Here is a 27,781-nt window from a genome sequence, read left to right as displayed (position 1 = left end):
GATCTGATCACAAGTGGTCGGCGCTTGTCTGAAACGTTTTGAGCTTGTCCATCTTTGACCAATGAATGAATCTTTTTCCGAGTCAATTCGTTCGTTGAATGAACCAAATGCCACGGAAAAAGATTCGTTCATTTTGATGAACGAGTTCAAACAGGAGAGTCACGAACGCGAATCACAGAACAGAGCAAGGTGAGCATTTGAGCTTATAAAACTTAAACTTTGTTATTTATTTATTAAATGAGCGATCGTTTCGCTTGATAAGACCCTTATTCATCGTCTGAAATGGCTTAAAGCCCTTTGAACAGTTTGCACTGAAACTGCCTTTTGGACCTTGAACCGTTTGGTTCCCATTGAAGTCCATTATATGGAGAAAAATCCTGGAATGTTTTCATCAAAAACCTTAATTTCTTTTCGACTGAAGAAAGAACGACATGGACATCTTGGATGACAATTTCATAAAATTATCAGCAAAAGTGAACTACTCCTTTAATGTAAAGTATTTCTAGAGGAGCACATGACAGCACACTGTCTGATGACAGAGCGTGAGTGTTTCATGCAACAATATTTTGATTAATTCATGTTGAGTTCCACTTTTTTATATCAAGTAATTAAGCTGATTTTCCTAAACTGCTGGTAGACCAGGATCAAAGCAACATTATGTAGATGTTTTTATATTCACTTTGTGCTTGTATATCATTTCAACAGCTGAGACCGGAAACATTACGCAACGGTGGTGAGAAAAGCCAAGGGATTCACATTAACATGCAGGGCTGTAATCACCAGGAAAATAGAATAAAATTTGCATATGCTGAAGATTATTATTATTAAAATAGAGAGAGGACACTGTGAACGTACAACACAGACCCTGTAAAAGAACATCAAACAGACAAGCTGACCCAGAATTCATAGCGACGATCTTCATGTGCCCTTCTATCACAAGTACAAGTGTCAGGATTCTGCTATATATAGGATACTTAATTAATGATCATTAACAGGATTAATGCAAAGGTTGAAGTCATTACACTGTACGATTCAACACTAAATCTTCACAGTTGAAACAGATGAGTAATTATTGTGTCACTGAACTGATTAAAGAGAACACAGATCCTCGATTTCATCTCATATTAATAGAGGTTTTAATATTTGATGTTTGATGTGAATGAATGGGATTCTGTATGAGGAACCTGCCAGCAACATGAGAGAGGAAACGACTGTAGATATGCAGAGCGGGGAAAACTGAAAAAAGAAAGATAAAGATGAATAATGAGAATAAATAATGGAATAAAATTTGCTTTAAAAAATACACGCATACAAATAATATATACCATAAAATCTCAACCAAGATTTAATATTTCCAACAATTGGTGTTATTTTGAAATATGCATAATATTTAATAAATAATATTAAATGTAATGTTAAACATGTATTACAAGTCCTTTTTTAAAATTAAAGAAAAAAGGAAACTTTTTATAATATTGGGTCATACGAATGACTAATCTATCTATCTATCTATCTATCTATCTATCTATCTATCTATCTATCTATCTATCTATCTATCTATCTATCTATCTATCTATCTATCTATCTATCTATCTATCTATCTATCTATCTATCTATCTATCTATCCATCCATCCATCCATCCATCCATCCATCCATCCATCCATCCATCCATCCATCCATCCATCCATCCATCCATCCATCCATCCATATGTCTTTTTAATTTGTTTAAAAAATGATTTTGAAGTAGGTTTGACACCTACATAATAAACACACATTAGCATTTTAATAAGCATTAATTTGACTCAAAATCTTCTAGCCTAGTGACTGGGAAAAATCCCATTGTGACTTGTAGTTTAGTGATTTTTCTTAACAAAGTACTTTATAAACCTGGGCATGAAATATAAATCAGATTTTGCTTTTATGAATCTTTTTCCTTGTGGCGGTGTTTTGTCAGGCTTTGATGTTCTTCCGGGGGCAATTTCAAATCTCTCTCTCTCACACACACACTTCTCAAGCTGAGACCGCACACATCTGTGTAAATGCAATATATCATTTTACTGTATATACAATAAAACCGGCATCGTGATTCTGAAGTTCAGGACAGAAAGAAGAAATGAACAGATTTAGAGTTAATGTCACTGCTATTCTAACACACCCTCAAGATTCATTTAACTCCTGGGAAAAACTCAATTCTGCACTCGACACAATCTGATGCCAGACACACTGCAAGGCAGAGGTGAGAATTGCATTTTTGTTCATCATCTTGATTTACTGTGTTTAAAAAGAGCTCCAGAGTCCAGACCTGACATGCAGATGTCGAGCAGTGAGGTGTTGCACGTCACTTGCAGGCCCTTTTGCAATTTTGCAAATGCTGATTTCGTAGTTTTATGCTCTACAGCGAACCTGCAATCACAAAAGCTGCTTAATCGACCTTGACAGCTTAACCAGGATTAATAGATGTTGAGGAGAGACTTTCCTTTCTGCAGCCATCATCATTTTAACATAGCCTTTCTCATATTCAGAATATTACAATTAGTTGTTTATTCCAGGAAAGTCAAATTACCAATGATTTTGGGCCTTTTCACACCTACCGTATTTGGTACGGACTTTCAGGCTTTTCAGTTTGGTCCGAATCAAAATTACAGGTGTGAAACCTCCCCCAGACCACGGTCCGGACCAAACTGATGAAATTTGGTCAGATGAAACGAGGTAGTCTCAGTCCGGATCAAACTGAACATAGGTATGGTTCGTTTCTGTATGGTTCGGACTTTCAGACCTTTTACGGGAAGTTCCGTAAAACCAGAAGGTGGCAGGAGAAATTAGCCGTGGTAACACATGGGGAGAGGAGGAGACGAGGCTTTTAATTGAAGTTTGGTCTGATGACATAATAAGGAGTCAACTCGATAAAATGTTCGCGCGACGAGGACGTTCATTTGGCGAATTTGAAGTAGCCTTGTGTATAGTTGGTGCTGCAGGTAATTATGCCATAAAATAACAATATTTGCAATGATATGCGTCTGTTAAGTCAACATGACATCATGACTTTTGCGTAAACATACACGCCACTTTCGAGTCAAGTGGCGTGTTATCTCTAAGCATTTTGAGCTATCCGTGTGTATCCACATGTATGCGTGTATGTCTACGCCATTAACGTCCGAGTGATTCCGCGTGTCTGTACACGCCGTCAAATGTCCGCGCGAAACGATGTAAAATGTAGATCTACATCTGGGAAGCGATCTTTTTCTTCCCTAGGATGGTAAGGGAACAGTCATAAATGCCATTAAAGGAGAACTCCGGCGAACAATGAACCTTTGGTCTAATAAAACATCGGTACATAGTCAACCGTTCTCTGAGTTTCGTTTTCATGATAATCGAATGTAAAGAGTTTTAGCTCTAAAAACAGTTTAGCGTATAATGCTAGTAATGGGGGCATTGACTAAGTAAAAAGAAATCGCTAGTTTATACCACTGACAAGGCTCAAAATAGCCCGACACTAACGCAGTAACATAATGAGGCTCCATACTTACAAAACGAAGCATTGAGAACTTTGTAAGTGTACAGACCGTTTAATAAGAAGATACTTTATGAAGACAGTTCACTTCGCGTATACAGACAGGAGCCATCTTAAAAAATAGTCTCGATAAGTCGACTTCCCCGTTCGTGGTTTGACTTAAAATATCTTCTTATTAAACGGTCTGTACACTTACAAAGTTCTCAATGCTTCGTTTTGCATGTACGGACCCTCATTATGTTACTGCGTTAGTGTCGGGCTATTTTGAGCCTTGTTAGTGGTATAAACTAGCGATTTCTTTTTACTTAGTCAATGCCCCCATTACTAGCATTATACGCTAAACAGTTTTTAGAAATAAAACTCTTTACATTCGATTATCATGAAAACAAAACTCAGAGAACGATTGACTAGGTACCGATGTTTTATTAGACCAAAGGTTCATTGTTCGCTGGAGTTCTCCTTTAACCCCAGTGATGGTTAGGTTTAGGGACGGGGTTGGGGTATAAGTCATATATTTATATATACAGTAATAACGTTAAGTCAACGGCGTTCATAAACACGCTGAAAAGCAATTATGCGTCTTGATAGCACGCCAAAAATGGAAATACGAATTGGCGTGTCATACACACGCTACTTCATGAGATCAGTCTGGTTCAGTCATGTTGTCAAAGTTACCCCGCCGAATTGACAACACGCTGACGTCAGACACACGTCCATTTACAAACCAATCAATGTCAAGATGCAGCCCACGTAGATGATGACGACAGGACGCAAGTATGTCCCGTAAAGTTCTTTAGTGCGCTCGCATTATTGCAGTGTGAAACCTAACGAAAACGTTCTGAAAGTATAAAATTTATCAAAACGTGAACTTTGGTTCGGACCTTGGTGTGAAAATGCCCTTAGATGTCTCTTAGAAAGTGTTCACTCTTGTAATTCGGTTCTCTTGGTTCTTTTGATCCATTCCGGACCAAAATATTATACAATATTAAATATTATTTAGTTCTGGTTCGCTTAGCATTTACTCAACCAATTAGGGTTGGAAAAAATGTAAAGTCAAAGTCCCTACAATAACAGACCGCCTGTCCTAAATTATTCATTCAAGAATGTTGTGCAAGTTAACTGCAATAATGGGGCCATGAACTTTACATACTTTTGAAAATCCAGCGTTTAGTTGATCCTGAAAACAGTTGTACAGTTGTAAACACAACGGCTTTCTTTTTTCTTTTGGCATTATAACGGCTTTGTTTCCTGGTGGACCATTAAAGAACGCAGCATCCTGTAGAACTCGGATGACGACCCAGAAACTTCTAAAGGTTTTCCCATTTTGTGTGTCATCGGCATCAGACAATCAGCCAACGGTCCATGGGAATATCTTCCCGAACAAGCTTTCTTCTCGCTTTCACATTCACACCAATCGAGTCATAATTCCAGTGAAACCAAACTCATATTTCTACTCTCTCGGGTTTGGTACCCTGTGCACTCCTACTATATAGGTCCGCATGACTGCTTTCACATACGAGAACCATGCCCTGTTTTTAACGAAACTGCCAGTGTGAAAGCACCCAACACATGACAAATGACAACAAATGATAGACTTGACCTTTAAACGGTGAAACAGTGCATTGCATTGAACTACAAAATGCATTAACATGGATGCTTTCAAATGTCCACAACATGTCTACCGAAATGTACAGTACTCCAAAACGATTTCTGTCACACTGATCGGATTAATTTGTAATGCTCTGGATGTCATTATCACCCGCATCAGCAGCCAAGCACAGGCAAGCTGGGCCAAAGCTCACAAATGTGCAATACCACCCACAGGATTCAGTCTGAACCTCAGATCAAACACACACACACACACACACACACACTGCAGGCGGAAGAAAAAAGAAAGAACTGATGAAAGTAAGATTCTTTTCAAAGTATAAAGGTTGCTCATTTACACCTGAAAAGGAACAAACAGTTCCACCAAACAGTGGCTTTATCCAATACTCAGATTTCGTTTTTTTTTTTTTAATATATGCAAATTAGTGCATATTTAATTAGATAAAGCCTCATTTGCATATTTAAACATTAAATTACAGAAAACTTGTAGTATATTTTTTTCTCATCTTAATGTAGGTAATCAACTGGGAACGTTTCATGGTGATATCTGCTAGTTAAAAAAAATTACCTTATTCACCTGTAGTGTCTCGCCTTAAAGAGAAACCATAAAGCATTTCTTTAAAGTGAATTTAGTTTTTTTAATAATTGTATCTTAATTTCATTCAATGTTTCATCAACCAACGGGCTATATGCACGCATAAGTTCCGCATTTGACGCAAGGATGCTCATTCCAGTGTTGTAGTCGAGACCACCTCACTCGAGTCCGAGTCGACACCGAGACCAGAGAGAGTCGAGTCCGAGTCAAGACCGAGTCCATAGAGAGTCGAGTCCGAGTCGAGTCCGAGACCAGTGAGGGTTGATTACCTAATTTACTTTTATTTACTTAGAGAAATCCTTTTTTCTTTTTTTTTTACTGAATTTACTTAGAGTTTAAAAAATATGATCAGTTTAGGGTAAAAAGGCCACATAGTAGGTGGTGTTAAAATTAATTTTATTACAATTTGTCATGCGCAGTTGCGCACTAGAAATCACCAATCACTGGGCGTGTCAATTTAAAGAAATCAATTTAAAGAAATATTTTATTAACATACATTAATAATCATGAAAAATATTTTTAATTGAACTCGAGTGGACTCGGGAATAATTCCGAGTCCTAAAAAAAAAAATGTTCAAGTACGAGTCAATTCCGAGTCCAAATGGACACGAGTCCATGACAAGACCAAGACCATTAAAATATGGTCTCGAGACCGAGTCTCGAGTACTACAACACTGGCTCGTTCATTTCCGGTTGTGGAGATTAAAGCGGAGGAAAACGGGATTATGGCAGAGTCTTCAAAATTTACTGTCCTCCCGTCTTTGAAACGAAACTTTCATACGAATAGATGTAATTTTATATATAGTTATGTTTATTTAATATAATTTTAAAAAGAACCATAAACACAGATCACATTTGATGAATGTTTTTTCTATTTAGTTTAGCGATGTGGGGAGGACACATTCTGAAACACATGACAAAAAAGCATAGATCAGATTTGAACCGGAAGTTGGCAACTGGAGTCGTCGTCATGGCAGCGCGCATTGTTTAGAGCAGAAAAGGGTGGATACTGCAAACTATTAGTACACTCTAAAAAATGATGGGTTAAAAATAACCCAACTTGGTTTGTTGTATAACCCAACTGCTGGATCAATATTGCACCAGCCCAGCAGTAGTTAATTTGACCCAGCAAGATGGGTCGGTCATTTTTAACCCAACAGATGAGTTGTTCATTTCTACTCAAATGCTGGGTCAAATTAAATAAAATTCTGGGTTGATTTAACTACAAATTTGTTATATAGCGTACCCAAATGCTGGGTCAAATTAATTACAATTCTGGGTTGATTCAACTACATATTTGTTATATAGTGTACCCAAATGCTGGGTCAAATTAACCCATATGCCAGACTAATTCTAGCACATTACAGTACAATTAAAGAAAAAAAAGGCAATAGACTACTCATAGCTATAAAACTGTTACACTACAAACCTAGAACAGAATACATGCTAGATGTATGCATAGATTATGCAATAAACACTTAAACAATACAAAAACAAAACAACAATGGAATCTTTGAAAAATTATTTTATTACTTTAATATCAACAATATTAGTGGAACTGCAGTTAATATCACTGAAGTAGGAAAACATTCAATTATGAATGAACTGGCTGAACATTTAACAGGCCAACAGTCAACGGGAGCCATTAGCTCTACTTGCAAGCAAGTATTCTGGTATCTTCCCAAAGAAACTATTAAAGGGATAGTTCACTTTGAATTTAATTTTTGATATGTTTTATCTTACCTCAAGGGCATCCAAGATGTAGGTGTCTTTGTTTCCACAGTATTTTCAATTTTGATATCTTTCGGTCAAACCATTGTTGTCAATCAGTCATATAATGGAGGTTTAGGGGGTCCTCCCCCGGTTAATGTCAAAGAGCATGCACAGAGATTAAACATGATTGAATGACTCGTAAATGTAAGTACACAGTGATGGCCTAAGGCACGAAACGAGCGGTTTGTGTGAGAAAACGAACAGTATTTATATCGTTTTTACCTCGTGTAACTCAGCCATTGGCAACTGATCTGACGGCAGGGGCGCTTCAGTCTGTGTATGCGCCAGAATGATCGCTTGCGTGTGTACGTCACTCATTGTTTACAGAGAGATTTCGGGAGTTTAACCTTTCACTAAACATTTAGATATATCGAAATCTTCTTCCATTGCGATTTCCTGTATATATAAATATGTTTAGATCTTCACAGTGAAAGGTAAAACTTCCAAAACTCTGTGTAAACAATGAGTGACGTACAGACGCAAGTGATCACTTCCGGCGCATACACAGACTGAAACGCCTCTGCCGTCAGATCAGTTGCCAATGGCTGAGTTACACGAGGTAAAAAACTATATAAATATTGTTCATTTTTTCACACAAACCGCTCGTTTATTGTCTTAGGCCATCGATGTGTACTTACATTTACGAGTCATTAAATCATGTTTAATTTTGACTTCTCTGTGCATGCTCTTTGAGGTGAACCGAGGGAGGACCCCCTAAACCTCCAGTGTATGACTGATAGACAACAACGGTTTAACCGAAAAAACAAAACAAAATTGAAAATACTGTGGAAACAAAGACACCTACATCTACATGCCCTTGAGGTAAGCTAAAACATATCGAAAATTAATTTCAAAGTAAACTATTCCTTTTAATATTTAGAAATAATATCTGTGTGTGCCTCTAATGTTGATCTTACAAGTCCTCTAATTTTTTGAAGAACTTCAGCCCAGGGCCAGCTCTTGGGATCAACTGTTGATGGTAGCCTCTTCTAAAAGAAGAAAACTCTCCTCATCAGTCCCCTCCTCTAAAAGACAAAAAAATACAAAACACAAAGAAATCTGTTTTTACAACTGAGGAGTACAAAACTAAAATATATAGGTAATTAAATGGAAGATAAACATGCATATTCCATCATTTGTTATTACAAAATAGAATAAATCACTGAAAGTCTACAAAAGACATGTGCCCTATTCATCTATTGGAGTCACTTTGACACATTACATGGAAGCTATTGAAAAAAAAAAATTATATTTCATAAGAATTAATGTCTGAAAAGGGCTTGAGTAGCAGTGCAGACTTGATATGCTGTGGATGTGAAAACAAATATTTCTTACCTTGAAATCTTTCAACAAGGTCTGTCAGCTGCCACTCTGTTGTGTCAATGACAAAGCTGACCATTGATCTGAAACAAACACAAAATGAGGTTAAGGAAATCTACAATTACTATTGTATTAACTATTCAGATGTCACCATGCAAATGCAATGCAGACTAGCAGCAGAGTGTAATCCAATGTGAAGATAACAGCCAAAATAGAGAGACCCTCTCTCCCTATACAATTCAAATTACATGTATTTTACATTCAGACATTTTATGTTACTTCAATGTTTTTACATACTTTAATAAGTCTAACACTGTGTTATCTATCGCGGGTCACCATATTACTTAAGTTAAATAAATGCACATGCATGCATTTAGTCTGGCATATCAGGTTATCTCACTGTTTTTACATACTTTAATAAGTCTTACACTGTGTTATACCTTCGCATTTCACATTAAAAGATTTGAGGGCAAAAAGCGCGCTCATTTATATCCAGTTAACTTAAAATAATGTAAGTTAGCCTGCTAGCCAGGCCGCCATTTTATATAAGAAAAGTTTTAATATATCTATCGCGGGTTACCATATTACTTAAATAAATGCACATACATGCATTTAGTCTGGCATATCAGGTTATCTCACTGTTTATACATACTTTAATCAGTCTAACACTGTGTTCACATTAAATGCTCCAGGGAAAAAATAGCGCGCTCAAAATAGCCAGTGCTTCAATGATAATGGCTAACGCTAGCCAAACAAGCCAGACAAACCAACCAACTAGCCTCGACAATATAAAGATATTACTTTAGAAAGGTAACGTTAAAGTAGACTCACTGTATTCCGGACACTAAGTTAGACCGTTTACCGCAATTTCTATAAATAAACACTTCACGGCCATTGCATCAATACGTGTCATCTTTGCCTCACCCTCTTCCGACCAACCCAGCTTATAACTTAGTTGTTAAAATATATGTCTTATATATTAGAAATTACATGTAGAGTACTCTACCTTAGTTTATTTCCCTCGCTCGATGAAAAGTGAAGTTCTCTTTGAAGATCGCTCGGTGTGTGGTGGATCCGGTATGGTGGACTCTTCTTGTGATGATGTGATGACGTTCGACACACAAACAACCCACGTGCTGGGTCAACGGTGTATGTTGGGTAGATGGGTTATTTTTTCCAACTCATGTGTTGAGTCAAAATCCATATAAATAACCCATAATGGGTCAAACATTTCATAACCCAGCGGTTGGGTTGATTAAATAACCCAGCATTTTTTAGAGTGTAAGGATATTATGCTACTGTATGCATGATAAATAGTGGCAATATTTCCACATTACTTTTTTTGTGACAGTTTAATTTAGCTAAAAGGTGGGGAGTTGTCTTGGAAATTGGTTATTTGTTTTTTATTTTATTATAATTATTGTGTGCCTACTTTATGTTTTACCCTTCACCTTTTGGAAATCCAATTAAGTCTCGACTGAGATTAAAAATTGCAGTTGATTGGAAAGTAAGGTCAAGTACAGCGCACTGCATTGTGGGATATAGTATTTCATGCCTTGTGCTCTGGTTATAAATTGTGCACAGTATAGTAGTAGATTGCTATTCTAAACATAGCCTAAGTGCAGTTGGACTGGGAAAACAAAGAATGCACATTGCCCAAAAAGTATTATGTGTCAGTCTAAATCATATCTGACTGTATGAACTGATTCGAATTACAGTTGGTTCTTTACAACCGGCCGTAGGCGAGCTTTGGCAAGAAAAACACAAACCTCTTAAGCTGTGACTCGAGGCCAATGAATCATAAACAGAATCAAATTAAAATGGATCTGTAATATTTGGCAGGCTTACTCTTTTACATAATGCATTATTTTCACAATAATGCACAATTTTGAAAAAAGGCCATGTTGGTCAACAGGGCGCATTAGATCATAAAATGCCATAATCCGATGAAATGTTGGAGAGAGATGCGTGAGAAGCTTTGCTCCCAGAGGCTTTCAGGATATCAGTGCTGACGATATCAGGGGTTCATTAATGGATATCTGTGGAGAGGGATATTATGATAAACGAAACATCATTTTTAAAGCCTCAATGATGACAAGATTAGAATTTGTCTCTTAAATTAACCAATAGAGTGTAAAAGTGGGCGCCTCGGCTCCCGGAAGTGTTTTCTCTCTCATTTTCTCCATAGGCTTTTCAATCAAATGTACCATTAAAAAGTTCCATGAACTAAAACAACCACAACATAAAACTTGATTTGAAAATAGTGAAAAACACAAAGTCTTTTCTTGAGGGAATCAGATACAATTCCAGGAAGTAATTCTACAACGTAAAGTATATAAATACCATATATTTGACATTCAATGCAAAATATTCAAATATACAGTACACATATATAAGATTGTAAGGAGACTTGATTACATCATTCACAATGCATCATGGGAGTTTATACTAAGCAGATTTTGCATTAGTCTTGAGCAGCATCACATCTCATCACATCACAGTCCTAGAGCTCATGGTAAATCAGTTTTGAGAGGTTCATGCATCACTGCTAGAATCTATTTCTCTGTTATTACAACTTTTACTTCCCAAATCCAATGGTTGAGCTCTATGCCTCTAGGGGTCCCTAAAGAGAGAACTGTTGGATACTCAGTTGTGTCTGTAAACACCAGTGTTGTATTTTAGTGTGTAATAATCCTGTAATGATGGTCCACTGAAGTTTAGTACCGGTAGGGGAAGGTTCTCCAGCCGTATGTTAGCTGTGTCAGCCAAATTGTGATTGGTGTTGGAGCTGCAGTCGAGCACAGATGCATCTGTCACGGACAGTCCAGGTCTCTCTGCTCTCGTTTGTTCTCTCTCTGTCCGTCTATCTCTCCCTCTTTCTCTCGCTCTGTTCATTTCCTTTCCCCCGCCCTGCTCTTCCTCCATCTTGTCCGCCCACTCATTCATTCTCTCCCCCTCAGCACATCTTGTTCTCCCTCTCAGCTCTTTCTCGTCTCTTCCTCTTCCCCCTTTCTGTTTGGCATTCATGAACGCATCCACTGCATGTGATTGTGTATACATGAGGAGAAGAGAAGAGAGGAGAGGAGAGGAGAGGAGAGGAGGAGAGGGGAGGTTTGTAAACATTTTTGGGGGTCACATACAGAATGTACTGATACTGTGCAGACAGAAGAGAAGAGATGGGATGAGAGGATGAAAAGGGATGAGATGAGATGAGATGAGAGGGGGTGAAATGAGAGAGGATGAGATGAGAGGGGACGAGATGAGATGGGGATGAGATCAGATGAGACAAGAGGGGATGAGATGAGATGAGATTAGAGGGAATAAGATGAGATGAGAGGGGATAAGATGAGATGAGAGGGGATGAGATGAGACGAAAAGGGTATCAGATGAGATTAGATGAGAGAGGATGATATGAGAGAACGAAGAGATGAGATGAGACAAGAGGGGATGAGAGGAGATGAGAGGGGATGAGATGAGAGGGGATAAGATGAGATGAGAGTGGATGAGATGAGATGAGATGAGAGGGGACGAGATGAGATGAGAGTGGATGAGATGAGATGAGATGAGAGGGGACGAGATGAGATGAGAGGGGATAAAATGAGATGAGACAAGAGGGGATGAGATGAGACGAGAGGGAATGAGATGAGATGAGACGAGAGGGGATGAGATGAGATTAGATAAGAGAGGATGAGATGAGACGAGATGATGAGAGGGGATGAGATGAGAGAACGGAGAGATGAGATGAGAAGGGATGAGATGAGACGAGATGAGAGGGGATTAGATGAGATGATGAGAGGGGACGAGATGAGATGAGAGGGGATGAGATGAGACGAGAGGGGATGAGATGAGAGAACGGAGAGATGAGATGAGAAGGGATGAGATGAGACGAGATGAGAGGGGATTAGATGAGATGATGAGAGGGGACGAGATGAGATGAGAGGGGATGAGATGAGATGAGAGGGGATGAGATGAGAGAACGGAGAGATGAGATGAGAAGGGATGAGATGAGACGAGATGAGAGGGGATTAGATGAGATGATGAGAGGGGACGAGATGAGATGAGAGGGGATGAGATGAGACGAGAGGGGATGAGATGAGAGAACGGAGAGATGAGATGAGAAGGGATGAGATGAGACGAGATGAGAGGGGATTAGATGAGATGATGAGAGGGGACGAGATGAGATGAGAGGGGATGAGATGAGATGAGAAGGGATGAGATGAGACGAGATGAGAGGGGATTAGATGAGATGATGAGAGGGGACGAGATGAGATGAGACAAGAGGGGATGAGATGAGACGAAGAGGGTATGAGATGAGATGAGACAAGAGGGGATGAGATGAGACGAGAGGGGATGAGATGAGACGAAGAGGGTATGAGATGAGATTAGATGAGAGAGGATGAGATGAGACGAGATTATGAGAGGGGACGAGATGAGATAATAGGGGATAAGATGAGATGAGACAAGAGGGGATGAGATGAGACGAGAGGGGATGAGATGAGACGAAGAGGGTATGAGATGAGATTAGATGAGAGAGGATGAGATGAGACGAGATTATGAGAGGGGATGAGATGAGATAAGAGGGGATGAGAGAGAACGAGGCCTCGTCCACACGAAGCCAGAGCTTTCCCTATCCGATATTTTTTCCTTGTTCTAAAAAAACGCTTTAAGCGTGTCCATTCTTCAATGTTCCGCTGGGAAGCTCAGAGATGCTGTTAATAAGGCCCAGTAATTTCCCAGCATGCCATGCAGCGGTACAAGCCCTTAGCCATGCTGCAGACTACAGGCGCTACAGAAGTGACACACACACACACACTCACACACACACACCTGAAATAAACCACCAGCTAATGAGCTTGACACTGTCCAACAGAAATAACATCTGGAGTGTGAGGAGATTGAAGAATAGACTAGCGTCAACCATCAGTCAGACTCAACTAATGGTTACGATATACTCAAGTTATTTTTCAGTCTTTGCTTAGAGGTAAAAATAAGTTTGAAATACTCAAGCAGCGGTTTACTGTTACACTGTTTACTGTTCGACCGTTTCAAATTCTGCCACAATTCACTCAACCTCATGTTGTTCCAAACCCACATGCTTTTTCTTCCACAAAACACAATAGATTTGTAGACACTTTTACATGCAATTCCAACTAATTGTTGGTTATTGTGATGTCAAATCCCCATGAAAGTATAATTAAAGTGCATGGTCAACACTCTTGCTTTCACTCAGAAGAGTAATGAAAGTCTGAATGAATCATCCTTTAAAGTCAAATCCACTGATTCACAAAACTGGTCAGAATGATCCAGTGATTAACAGCTCATGCACTGGAGATTATCATGAATAATGACTTCCATTTCTAACAAATGACTAACAATACAAACTACTTTCAATGGGATTTTGTGTTCTTTTTTAAGCTTGAAAGCTCTAGTCCTCACTTATTGTAATTGCACGATGAGCAACAAGTAAAATTCTTCACAATTTTTCCTTTTGTCTTCTTTTTGTGGATAAAAAGTCATTTTTAACAAAACGTGGGTGAGTATATTGAATGACATTTTCATTTTTTATCGGATTAACTATTCCTGAAAACTCCTAAGGTGTGAAAGATCAAGCTCGAAGCAATAATAAGAATAAAAAAATCCTCTGGGCAGGTTAGACATCATTAAAAATGATTAGAGACATATCATTACAAGTACAGAAAGAAAAGGAAAGGAACGAAAAGAGAACGAGGTGTACAGAATTACAGCTGAGATAAGTCCTTGGGCCACTTGCAGTCAAGTCCTTTTTTAAAGGAGAGAGACAGAGACATAGAGGAGAGGAAGTGAGAAATTGTTAAGGCTCTCATCCGTTAATCCACTGCAACGACTCAGGCATCTGAACTGGATCAGTCACAGCTCCGGTCATTTCTGTGACTTTAAATTGCCCAATTCGATCCTTGAGTGTTAATTCTAAGCAGACTGTTTTGAGTCGGGAGCCTCATTTAAAGTCCAATCACTCAGTTTGTGATCAGAGAGCAAAATCCTGAATGAGGAAAAGCGCCTTCTGACAACTCCCATTACAAATGACGGATCAGGAGAGATCCATACATCCCTCTCTGCTCAGGTAATGACTATTGACGTATCGATCTCTGCATCTCCAGCACACAGAACTGAACACACAACAGCACGACGTATGTTTAGAAAAAACAGCTACAGGAAAGCCCTACGGTCAGGGTCAGAAGCATGAGTAGTTCATCAGTTGGTTAAAGAAACTGTAAAAACGAGTCAAAAGCAAGTTTGTGCTATAGGTCATAACCCTCTTCAGTTTAACAGACTCGAGACTGTGATTTTACTAAATTAGTGAGCTGTTATGAATATTGAGGTCAAATGCATTTGGCTCGTTTTGTCTTGTTTGAGTTGCCAATGCCAACAGGAAAGCTTTCATTTGAAAGTACTCACGCTGCATTAAACTATGCCGTAGAACAGTTTGAGGGAATAACCAATCATAATTAATGTGAATGAGGGATCCCATTACTCCTGGGGTTTAACCAGCTGCTAAATAATTAATATCCTGGTCTCTGATCTTTGGTTTTGTAGTTTGTAGTACATAAAACAGACTTAAGAATGAGCAGTTTTCTTTCAAATAATAATAACAAATTAAAAACATACATTTTTAAAAATGATTTAAAATGGTCAAATAAGCGTCCATCCCCAACTGCTTTTTTATTTAAAAGATAAAGTGTGTAATTTCTGCGCTAGAAATAAATAATTAAACACAATTAAAATATATAATGAAATATTCAATTTTTATATTGTTTATAATTATAATTAATTATTACGTATTATTTTCTATTTTATTTTGTTTATTTATTCATTTCATTTTAATTAATTTCATTGAATTATTACAATTTATTTCAGTTAATTTTATTATTCTCATTTCATTAATTCATTTAATTTAAATTTTATTTTTATTTATTTTATTAGTATTTTTAATTTAATTACATTATTTAATTAAATGTAATTTAATTTTACTATTTTATTTTATTTTATTAATTAATTTATTTTAAATTATCATGAGCTGAGGTGCATGCAAAAGCATTTATTCAGAATACACGCGGATACTTTTTAAAGGCCTTTAAAGTAAAAAGACACTTTATGAATATGAATGGCTTACATAATGTTATCACTGCTCATTAAACTGGAAAAGGATTCAATATTTTAACATAAAAAAAATCAGGCACTCCATCTAAGTGGCTAACCCAACTCCAGCTTAAACACATCATCGCTCCCCAGCAATCTCATATTAACTTCTGGCCTCAATCCATCATTAGATTTACTCAAGTATTATGATTCTTTTCAGGTATCGAATGCCTTAAATCAGGGTTCAGACAGCCGTATCACTGCAGCCCGGCCGGCACTAAACTTAATCAGTATTGACGGGTCGAGGCCGCAGTCTTTCTGACAGAAGCGTCGTTGGTCAGGTCAGCAGATTCCTGAAGCAACACATCGAAATCATTACAGGTAAAATGACAAATGACAGTAAGTAACATTGCTGATGTGCTAAGCATACGCACAGTCACCTGTTTGAACGTGTGAGCAATGAATTAAAAATAAATTAAAATTACCAATAAACCAATACATAAATATATAGATGGATCTGAGTAATATGTCTGACAGACAGTATTTATGACCTTAATGCTGGATTAGGGACACAAAACCACACATCTGAGGTCTCACACTAACCAAACCCGACTGCAGTCCCATTTATGCGAGATGACATTTGAATTCAAAACAGGTTTCATCGCTTTAAACGCTCTCTGGAAGCGAATAGCCCTTCTGTTCTAAAAGGGTTGTGTACAACAGAGGGAAATAACAATGCACATTAATGCACATAATAAAATGAAACTAAGCAGGAAAATTGTGCATAGTTAGAATAGCAAAAAGTTAGATCTGTCCCTAGAAGGAACACACCGACTTTTTGGGACTTTAGCTTATTCACCGTATCCCCCAGAGTTAGATAAGTAAATAGCCTACATATCTTTTTCATCTCCGTGCGTGCTGTAACTCTGTCTGACGCACCCACCGCTAGCCTAGCTTAGCACAAAGACTGGATGTAAATGGATACAGCTAGCATACTAATCCCAAATGGAATTCTATGAAACATCATGGTATTACCCGATCTCCCCTGTTTATTGTTGCAGCTCTTTACAATACAGCGAACACTCATGATTGAAAATATGCTTTTACTATCTAGTAATTGCTGAATCTATTACTCTGAACGAACTCTCAGCTCCTCACAACGGTGCGTCTCGTGTGTGGCAGTGCTTCGCCTTCTGAGAAAATAGTTCCCAGTATTTATACGGTTAAATTGTTATTTGTACACTCTGTGACTATACAAATCATGATGTAAATAGGAAAATGTTTGCGTTATTTTGTCACTTATTGGGATTAGTATGCTAGCTGTAGCCATTTACATCCAGTCTTTGTGCTAAGCTAGGCTAGCACGGTTTGTATGGACTTATCTTACTCTGGGGGATAAAGTGAATAAGCTAAAGTCCAAAAAAGTCGGTGTGTTACTTTATTAGAAACTCATGTGATGGACCCTCATCCTATTTAAAACCCCATCAACAATGTTAGAGAAAGACTCGAAACACGTGGAATGAGGTTAAACATGTATTCTGCGGATTGCGAATTATTATAAGCTGCCAAATGCATGAAATGCTAACCAGTCAAGTATACTGTTGAGCTAAGCAGTCCTTGACAACGAATACAAATTGTAAAGTTCGATTTTTTCATGATAAACAGCTGTGACACTGTGTTGAGTCACCACTTGATGTTCAAATGTAAAATGTGTGTCCTGAAGCAAAACTGATACACACTCTGCTGTAGTGCACAGCTTCGACAGTCATTGACGTTATTGAATTCGGCAGAAGTGAATATTTTGGAATGTAGGCGGATGGGGTTGAAATTATGGACACCTATTCAATGTGCTGCACAAATGTATAATCCATAACTGTGCCAAGAGCCTTTTATTGCGTAATAAATTCAGATGAGAGCCTTTGGCTTCAGAGATTCAGTCTGCGTTTTCAATTTTCCTTCTCCACCCCATTCAAACCTGCGTCGTTTTCCTTCCCTTTCTCCCTCATTGCTCAGCTCATCTATCCTGAATCTGCCCTGGTGATAAATGTGCGATTGTTTCTGTTGTCCCACTTTAAGTACTGAGCGCTTTCGCACATTCTCCACACTCATGTCTGTCTAAACATGACTCTGAAATCTCCCCGGTAACAACTCTCTCTTGTTCCATCTTTTCTCGTGTCATGGTGTGAACGGCCGTTGGGATGGAGAAGTAAAAGATACCAGAGCGGCTCTGCTCCAAATCTACTGAGCTGACTACTGTCTAATGCTTTAGATACTCAGATTAAACCTGATTACGTTTTTTTTATAGCTCTGTACCAAATGGTAAAATTATTTTATTTTGACATGTTGCTGAGCCAACAATGCATGCTTTATTAATAAAATGAAAATTAATGATAAAAATATTTACACTGCACACAAATACTAGGCGCAAAAGCATATTCGAATAAAAAATGCATACCTTTTTGTTTATTTATTTATTTTTATTTATTTTCAGTATAATTAAGAATAATATATAATTTTTTGTATTGTTCATATAGTATTATAATGGCATTTATTTTGATTTTTTTCACGGTAAACTTTTAATTTTTTTTGTGTGTAATTTTGCATATGCTTTTGTAATTTTTCCCCTGATTTAGTTTAATTCATTTTTATTTTTAACCGTAGTAATTTATTTCTATAGTTGCTGAGTTGTTCCTAAGTTTTTTATTCAATAATTAGATTTTATCTATATTTTAATCGAAAAAAGATTGTTTAATAGTTATGGAAATAGGAAAACAATCCCTATTCACATGGATCAGCGAAAACTATTAAAAACGCTGTATTATCCTGCCAGGCCAATAGATGTCACTTTGTAAAGTAAAACTATACGCCTATACGTAATACGGACGACGTTATCGTTTTTACAAATTTGTGTTTTTGTAGTTGAGTCGATAACGATATTATTTTTCGTCATATCATCTTGCATTGTTGAACCTCTTTGCGTTTGCGTTTGCCCCTAAAACGCCATTGTCGTGTAAATGAACGGCAAAAACGCGTAAAATGTAAAACGGTGTAGTGTAAACAGCCCCTTAGTTCACAATAACAATGCTGCCATGTTGGATGCATTTGTATAGCCTATTTTTAAAATGTTCATGCTGTTTTATGATGCTTAGTGCTTTTTTTTGGTCTTCTTGTTGCAATGCATTCTGGGATTGTTTTCATTGCAAATAATACATGAAATGCTGCCTCAGAATTGGGCCAAAAATAGGCATCCTGAGATTTCTACACAGCGTTTGAAACAGAAGCATGCAAATAGATAGTGCATTTGCACACACCACATATAGGAATGGTGCTGGAATAGAGACTGAATGCTGAGCTTAGAGACACTGTGTTGCCCTATCGCTGTCTGGAGACCGCCTTAATGAAAAATAGATCCTCTGTAAACAGTCCTAATAATCATTATAGTGATGTGGCAAACGTCAGCCGTCCCTGTGTCATGAAGCAGAGCACAGAATTACAGTTGGCCAGATGCACACAGTCAGCGACGACATGTTTTAATTGGTGGAACCCCTGAGGAGAGCGAAATGATTGGCTCTCACCATCATTTTAGCCAGAGCACAGCTTCTCGTCTTTACAGGAACATCATTTTCACACCACATCACACACATAGACAGATTCACACACTGTTTTTTTCCACAGGGACAGGGACATTCACATATTACTGTTGGTGTTATAACTAATCAACATTAATTCATCAGTGTTCTGACATTGCTCTGTTTGTGCTCATTCTGAAGAAGTACTAATGCACCGCTTTATATACTACATAAACAGACTGCAAAGTCAAATTAACTGGAAAAGTAACCACTTAAAATGTCACATAAAATGCCAACGATAAAAGTCATTGTTAAACGGGTCTGTAGCAGGGGAAATTATAGCATGTGGGCGTATAGATCAGTAATGTTATATATCTTTGTGTGTGTGTGTGTGTGTCTGTTTACTTAGCTATTGTTTGGGCGTACACAGATTTATCAGAAGGTTAAAATCCATCCTTAAGGTATGCATATCTGTAAAGGTGCGGTATCTACTTAAAGCAACTAAAGCATGAAAATACCATTACAGTAAAGCTGTAAATTGAACAACAGTATTAGTACTATTGAATTACGGTAAATGGCTGGAACCATAGCTGCCAGTATTTTACTGTGAAATTACAGCACAGCTGTAAAATGGAAAACGGTGTTGAAACCGTAAAATTACAGTAAATGGATGGAAGCACAGCTATTTTACAGTAAAGCACAGCTATTTTAAGCTATTTTCAGCTATTTTCTAATTTATAATAAATTCTTTTACAATCAGTCCCTCCAGAAAAACGCGATTATGTGATCGCATGATTTAGTGCATAATCAGCCAAAGTCAAAATATTTATGCGGGGGCCGCATTTTTTCAAATGCGCCGCACTTTCGCCGCATAAATTTCCGATTTCCGTGTAAAATATGCGGGGCTTGTGTGATTTCATAATCCTCACATTTTCGTTGCAAAAAGTCACATATATCTTGCTAGAAAGTTGAAAAATGTTGCGTTTGCTTAACACAAGAGCAGCCATTTCCCCCTGTTGCCATGGGAACGGTATGAAGTGACGTAATTACGCGACGTGAACATCATCGAAAAGCTAAAAAACAGCAGCACACTTTGTTTTTGTTTTGTTTTTTTATTTCTATATTTTATTAAGCATATTCCTTTTGTAAAGCTACAGAACGTGTTTGACTCATCAATGTTTTGTAAGATTGATGTGTTTATTAAGATCTGAAATAAAACAAGATGAGAAATTAAATATTCCCAGCATGTCGTTATGCTTGCTTATCATAGGAAGTAATAAGAAATGACTATTTACATTAAGGTAGTAACCTAGTGAGAACAGGGTGTTGGGGGAATCATTTTTTTCTGTTTTTCATCAAACCAGTTTTTGCAAGTTTCCGCATTTTTTTTTTCCGCATAAAATTGCATAAATATCCCGCATCGGATTTTTCAAGAAAACGGGCCGCAAAATCACAGAATGAACATTTTAAAACTTTTCTGGAAGGACTGACAGTGTATGTTTGCAGATATTTAGGAGACACGCCAAGTTCACATTCTTGTTTATCTGTTTTTGTTTTGGTCTGTGACTCCGCCAACTGACACTTTAACCAATAGTATTTCAACACCCCGGGTTGCCAGTTGGCGGAAAAAAAACTTGCGAAAGCCAGCAAACAAACTGCATCAGAGATCGCAGATTCAACAAAAAAAAAAAGCTGTAGCATTCATCAAAAATCTCAATGAACAGGTGAATATTAAAACATGAATAAATCAACTCAACTTGCAGTTTAAGGATTGTTGCCTTCCATTGTCAAATGCACATTTTCCCGTTGCAATCTGGCAACCCACGTGAGCGTTCATATTTTCCAAATTCATATTTTGAATCTGGACTGCAGTATCCATTTCAACCACTAGTTGTCAATATTACATACTGCACCTTTAAACCCTTTAAGTATGTGTAAGCATAAACACATACATTCTCTCTACAATGGATATAAAAAATTGCTTGGATGTCACATTAAAAAAGTAGGTAGGTTCCAGAACCATGTTGACTTCCAAAACAGAGACATTCGGCATTCCTGTAAACAACAGATGTGTTCGCCCCCAAGTGTCAAGCATAAACATGAAGGTGTGCTGTAAAATACAAAAATATTGATCTATTGTTATATTGCACCAGGATGAGAAATATGACTCCCAAATTAAGGCTTATATGTCATTTATCATTTCCACATGGACCACAGAGTCTCTCTTCATAACCTTGAGCCACATCTGCTGTGCCAGAAACTGTCTTTTGTTCATATTAATGATCAATAAAATAATATTCTGTTTCTCTTCTGGTACAAAAGCCTGAAATATCATTACACATCATTCACTATCTCTCTCTGGCTGGTAAGAGTGCTAATAAAGGAGGTCAGAATTCGCTTATATTATATCGGCTCCTCGCAGGACTTCTTAAAACGGTGAGTCGTGGCTGTCGTACTCAAACGGACTCCCTGGGGCTCGTGGGGTTTCACAGCCCAACCTAAGTACAAGTGAAACACCTCGAAAACTAAAGCGTGCAACCACATCCAGAGCTCTAACCGGCTAACATGAGGACAGATGTCACCGCCAGCAAGATCACCAGCCTGTAAACACAAGCCATATGTTTGAGATGGTAAACAGGAATAAGGTCAGAGAGAGGACTGTACATGTTCATACTCTTGCAGCTTGATTATGGGTTTATCAACATACGTAAGTGATATTTTTGAGTCAAATCCATTTAAAGATATAAAATGGTCTATTTTTACGTTTTCACAGGGAAGGACCATTTCTGGTTCCTCAAAGAACCTTTCAGTGATTTGAAGAACCATTTTTTCTTTGTGCGAAGAATGTTTTAATCATTTAAATAACCCATTTCCACTATAAAGAACCATTTGTGGAATGGACTGAACCATCAATGCCAATAAAGACATTTAATTATCCTATAAAACAGAAAGGTTGTTTGTTTTTCCTTGCAATTGTCCTGCCAGGCTTATTAATTTAATGCGTAGCCAGCTGGCCTATTATAATAAAGACTGTAATTTCCTTGGAAAAAGGTAAGAATATATTTACCAGCAGATGCGCTAACAAAGATATGTATTGGAAGCAATGAATAAAAAAAATGAAAAATGATTTGCAAGTTTATATCTCACAATTCTGACTATTACACTCTGTTCTCACAATAACAGCTAAAGTCAAAATTATGTTTCAAATTGTTCAAGCTTCCATAGATATTAGACAAGTCTTTCATGATAAAAGATAAAGTTATTTCAGTTGCAAATTGTATATATCCTAAATAACATTAATTGGAGAAAGGCTTGGCTGTCGCCCCTACAACTTTAGCATTTCAAATAAAGTAAAATAAATCAATTTAAAGAATCTTACATTTTATTTTACACTATAAATTTATGGAAATAGAAAACAAACGGACCTTTTGTAGTTCTATTGAGGAGTCTTTATGACATTTGTTTTTGATGGTCAAATTGTACAGAGATTTTTCTGATTTTTTTCCGCAAAAACTAAATTAAAGATAACATTGAATGAGAAAAAGAAAATAAGTATTGACAATTTTGTACATTTTAATCTGTTTATCCAATGGCAAAATTATTTAAACTCAAAACTTTAACTTTCAAGAACAAACTCATCTATAAATCTGTGTTTGGCATCTTGTGAATTTCTATTTAAATTTATTATTATTATTATTATGTTATTTATCCTATCTTTGGAGTACTTGTTTTTTTATGTGATGCATATTATTAATATATACTGTATATGTAAAAAGCTCTTGCAGAGGGCGGCATGTTTAACTAACTCTATCTAAATTTAAATCAGATTTGTTGGGCTCGGGCTGCCAGACGCTGGTGAAGGTCAGTCCTGATGACTATCCAATAATAAACCTCCCCAGGCCTCTAGGGTTCCGCCTCACTGATTGATAACCAATCACAGCGTCCGTTCGGCCTCAGAGCGATGGTGTCCAGGGGCCAGACTATACATCAACCCTCGCGCAGAGAAGGAAAAGACTGAGCGTCTAAATTATTCACACTAGCAACTCTTCCACATTGAAGTCTGCATGTAAATCCACATTGAGTAAATCAGACTCAGTTGGGTATTATTATGGAACATTAGCCTAGAAATGTAAATGACCAAACCATATTTAGCACCAAATTATCACTTAGGCAAATGAATTCATTAGTGAATAACTGACATTATGGGGACCTTGGGGCCAAAAGTAGATTCAAGCACCATTTAGAGAAAGAAGAAACTGCATATCAAAGGTATTTAAAAGGGGCAAGATCTTTTGCAATATACACATACAGTAGCTACTGGCTGTCAATGTAACGTGATAAATTAGTACAATCAATCATTAAAAATGTATGCAATTAATCATACCTCCTGACCCTTAAACAAAAAAAAGTTAAAAAATGTGAGTAAAAAAAAGGTATTTTTTTAATCATGGGGTTAGGGTTTGGTCTATAGTAGTTGTGATGATTGTGTTATTTGCATTTGTCTTTGATTGAACTAGTCTCAGCCAGTGCTTAAAGGAGTAGTTCACTTTAAAAAAAAAATTTGCTGATAATTTACTCACCCTCATGCCATCCAAGATGTCCATGTCTTTCTTTCTTCAGTCGAAAAGAAATTAAGGTTTTTGATGAAAACATTCCAGGATTTTCTCTATATAATGGACTTCAATGGGGTCCAAACGGTTCAAGGTCCAAAAGACACTTTCAGTGCAGCTTCAAAGGGCTTTAAACGACACCAGATGATAAATAAGGGTTTTTTCAAGCGAAACGATCACTCATTTCAAAAATAAATAACAAAGTTTAAGTTTTATAAGCACAAATGCTCCCCTCATGGAAAAAGAACACCGTTTACAGTTTACAACTTTGACAATGAGCGCTTACCAGGATCAACTAAACGCTGGATTTTTAAAAGAATGTGAAGTTCGCGGCTCTATTGTTGCAGTTAACTTGCACAACGTTCTTGAATGGATAATTTAGTAGATGCACGCCACTCTGTTATTGTAGTGACATCGAATTTACATTTTCACACCCCTAACCATGACGTTGAACGAAACGAACTGTAATTGGTTGCTTTAAATGTCAGTCAAATGTCCTCTTGGGCGGACCTTGGCCAATGAGAGCTGCGATGGAGTGAGTCTGAAAGACTACAACAAAAGGGTTTCAGGTAATTATGCCACAAGCATTTTAATGTGTCTCTGCAGAGACATCAGAGGAGCCCCTGAGCCATAAACACACTGAACCTGATCCAGCTTTATGTATTATCAAGTAGAAAACCATAGGATTGATGGCCATATAAACTGAATAACCTAAATAAGGTACAGACAGACATTCACATTTACATGCAGAGCGAGCAGCACAATATATTTACTCTCTTTCACTGCCTTTGTCTTAGTTTTATTGCACACTGCATGGAAAAAAGAAACACATCGCATGCCATCCTGTGACAAATAAACTTGCGACAAGACAACATGAAATAAAAATTCACCTCATTTATGTCCTTAATAAATGTCTCTGGTTTTATCGTGCCCGATTCATCAGTGCAGTTTATAGAAAAGAAACATTTTAGTGTTTTCTACGCATGTAAACAAGGCCACACGAGTGAGTAAAAACCACACAATCAGACATTTTTTAGTCACCCAATCAAATCACTGACTAAATTAAGTCCCGCCTTACATCTTCACAATAATCTCTTTCATTCAAAAAAAATTAAGTAAGTTAAATACAATGATCTTTACTGCAAATGCGAACACTTCCTAACAGGGAGTGCAAACACATATATACGAGTCTTTATGAAAGATGATTGACAGCTCCCTCTGACAGGAAGGTGACTAACAAACACCTTCAGCTATGCAGTGTTCTGTCACCCTGGGTAACGACACATCACCATGACGATGCATTTTGACAGCCCATAATTCCCAGAAGGAAGAGCCAAACACTCTGTGAACTGCCAATCTGTGCTACTAATTTGTTATTTCTTAAGACCTCCAGACTAAACATTTCTTCTCGAGTCTTTCAGTAAGACATCGATACAGTGTTTTGAGAAACGAGGATGATTATTGGATTCCTTCACTGCAATGGAATGGATAATAATAAGCAAGGTGATGAATGACAAAAATAAACCAGATCTTTTTTGATGTATTCGTCAGTCTGGTTATATTGGGATCCAGGAATCCAGAGCCAATCAGAGTCTGTTTAACAACCCACACTTCATGCAGCAGCGCCTGCTAAAGCATCACCATTCCTATCATAATAAAAGAAGGGAGGCTATAGCTATAAAAGTAGAAAATATGACTTTTGAAGCTGCTTGGATAATAAGCTTAAAGGGATAGTTCACCCAAAATGAAAATTCTGTCAGTAATTGCTCACCCTCATGTCGTTACAACCCCGTAAGACTTTTGTTCATCTTCCGAACACAAGATATTTTTGATGAAATCTGAGAGCTGGATCACTCCTCCATAGGCTTCTAGGTCATTGATATCTCGCAGAAAAGTTAGTAGTCATTGTTAAAATAGTCCAAGTGACTATAGTGGGTCAACCTTAAAGGATTAGTTCACTTTTGAAAAAACTTTTGCTGATAATTTACTCACCCCCATGTCATCCAAGATGTCCATGTCTTTCTTTCCTCAGTCGAAAAGAAATTTAGGTTTTTGATGAAAACATTCCAGGATTTTTCTCCTTATAATGGACTTCAATGGGAACCGGATGGTTCAAGGTCCAAAAGACAGTTAATAACTGTTTCAGATGCAGCTTCAAATGTCTTTAAAACGATATCAGACGATGAATAAGGGTCTTATCATGCGAAACGATCGGTTATTTCAAAGCTTATTCCAAAAATGTAACTTTTCTAAGGACAAATGCTAGCCTTGCTATATTCTGTGAGGCGCGTTTGTAACGTCACGTATTACGTAATTACGTTCAAAAGGTCACGGGCGACGTAGCCGGAAGTACAGAATCAAAATCGTCCGACGTCGTTGTTTTACCTTTTAATTCCTTTTTTGTAAACGGCGTTTGAGTTAGTTTTCACGTTCAACCTATGCGTTCAACTTGTAAACACTCTGACTCTGTACTTCTGGCTACGTCGCCCGTGACCTTTTGAACGTAATTACGTAATACGTGACGTTGCAAACGCGCCACACAGAATGGAGAAAGGCTAGCATTTGTCCTTAGAAGTTGTCCTAGTTACATTTTTGGAATAAGCATTGAAATAACCGATCGTTTCGCATGATAAGACCCTTATTCATCGTCTGGTGTCGTTTAAAGACATTTGAAGCTGCATCTAAAACTGTTATTAACACTATCTTTTGGACCTAAACCATCCGGTTCCCATTGAAGTCCATTATAAGGAGAAAAATCCTGGAATGTTTTCATCAAAAACCTAAATTTCTTTTCGACTGAGGAAAGAAAGACATGGACATCTTGGATGACATGGGGGTGAGTAAATTATCAGCAAAAGTTTTTTCAAAAGTGAACTAATCCTTTAAGTTTATCAAGCGACGAGAATACTTTTTGTGCGCAAAAAACAAACAAAAATAAAGACTTTATTCAACGATTTATTTTCTTCTGTGTGGGCCTCGAGTGAGTTCACGAGTGGCCAACATCACACGCATCGAACCCGATAGTGAGCCTACGTTCTGACGTACAACCCAGAAGCGCTGCGCAGTTTCACTACTAAACTCACTTATTGGCCCACAGAAGAAAATGAATAGTTGAATAAAATCGTTATTTTTGTTTGTTTTTGCAGACAAAAAGTACCATTAAACTTCAATTAATAGCCGAGTTATAAATAGACGCCTGTCTCTTTTACACGCCTGGTGTGGCTGCAGGTTTGGGTAAATAAAAGCCGGTCTCAAATAGAGGCCGAGTCTGTTTTTTTTGTTTCGGGTTGTTAATCTTCTAAAACCGTTAGATCGTCCACTTTTTGGCGGCCGCCAAAGCAAATTTTGGTCCCGTCAAAGCCTATTATCGGTGAGTGATGTAGAATAGAATGAGTGCAGCGCTTGACTGCGCATAAAATCAATTGACACGATAGTAAAAGGTTGGAAGACCGCAGTTTCATGTGGAGCATCTGGAGATTTTTAGAGATTAGAGACTCTATGAACAAAATCTCAACACTAAATTATAAAGGGCGGTGTTGTGACACCCTGCCAAATTATTACCCCCCTCCTTGAAGTCAGTACCTGATTGCCTAATCCCAACCCCGCCCCTAATCCTACCCCTCCCCCACAACTAATCCTAAATCTACCAATGCTAGGGGAGTAATAATTTGGCGGGGG

General features: G+C 37.6%; 1 protein-coding gene and 1 long non-coding RNA gene across 3 annotated transcripts in view; both read right to left on the bottom strand.

Moving 5' to 3' along the window:
• The window catches only part of slc8a2b (solute carrier family 8 member 2b), a 179,640-nt gene that overhangs the window by 42,991 nt on the left and 108,868 nt on the right, over nucleotides 1–27,781 (bottom strand). The window lies entirely within an intron of this gene.
• On the bottom strand, nucleotides 8,122–9,914 carry LOC120490725 (uncharacterized). Its single transcript, XR_016146770.1, has 3 exons — nucleotides 9,815–9,914; nucleotides 8,824–8,891; nucleotides 8,122–8,513 (listed from the first exon to the last, which is right to left on the bottom strand). It is a non-coding gene; the product is annotated as an uncharacterized LOC120490725 (long non-coding RNA).

Source organism: Pimephales promelas, chromosome 16 (genome assembly GCF_988280905.1).
Source record: "Pimephales promelas chromosome 16, fPimPro1.hap1.1, whole genome shotgun sequence".
Classification (NCBI taxonomy): domain Eukaryota; kingdom Metazoa; phylum Chordata; class Actinopteri; order Cypriniformes; family Leuciscidae; genus Pimephales; species Pimephales promelas.
The sequence above is the reverse complement of the archived record's forward strand: the minus strand, read 5'-3'. Positions and strand labels throughout refer to the sequence as shown.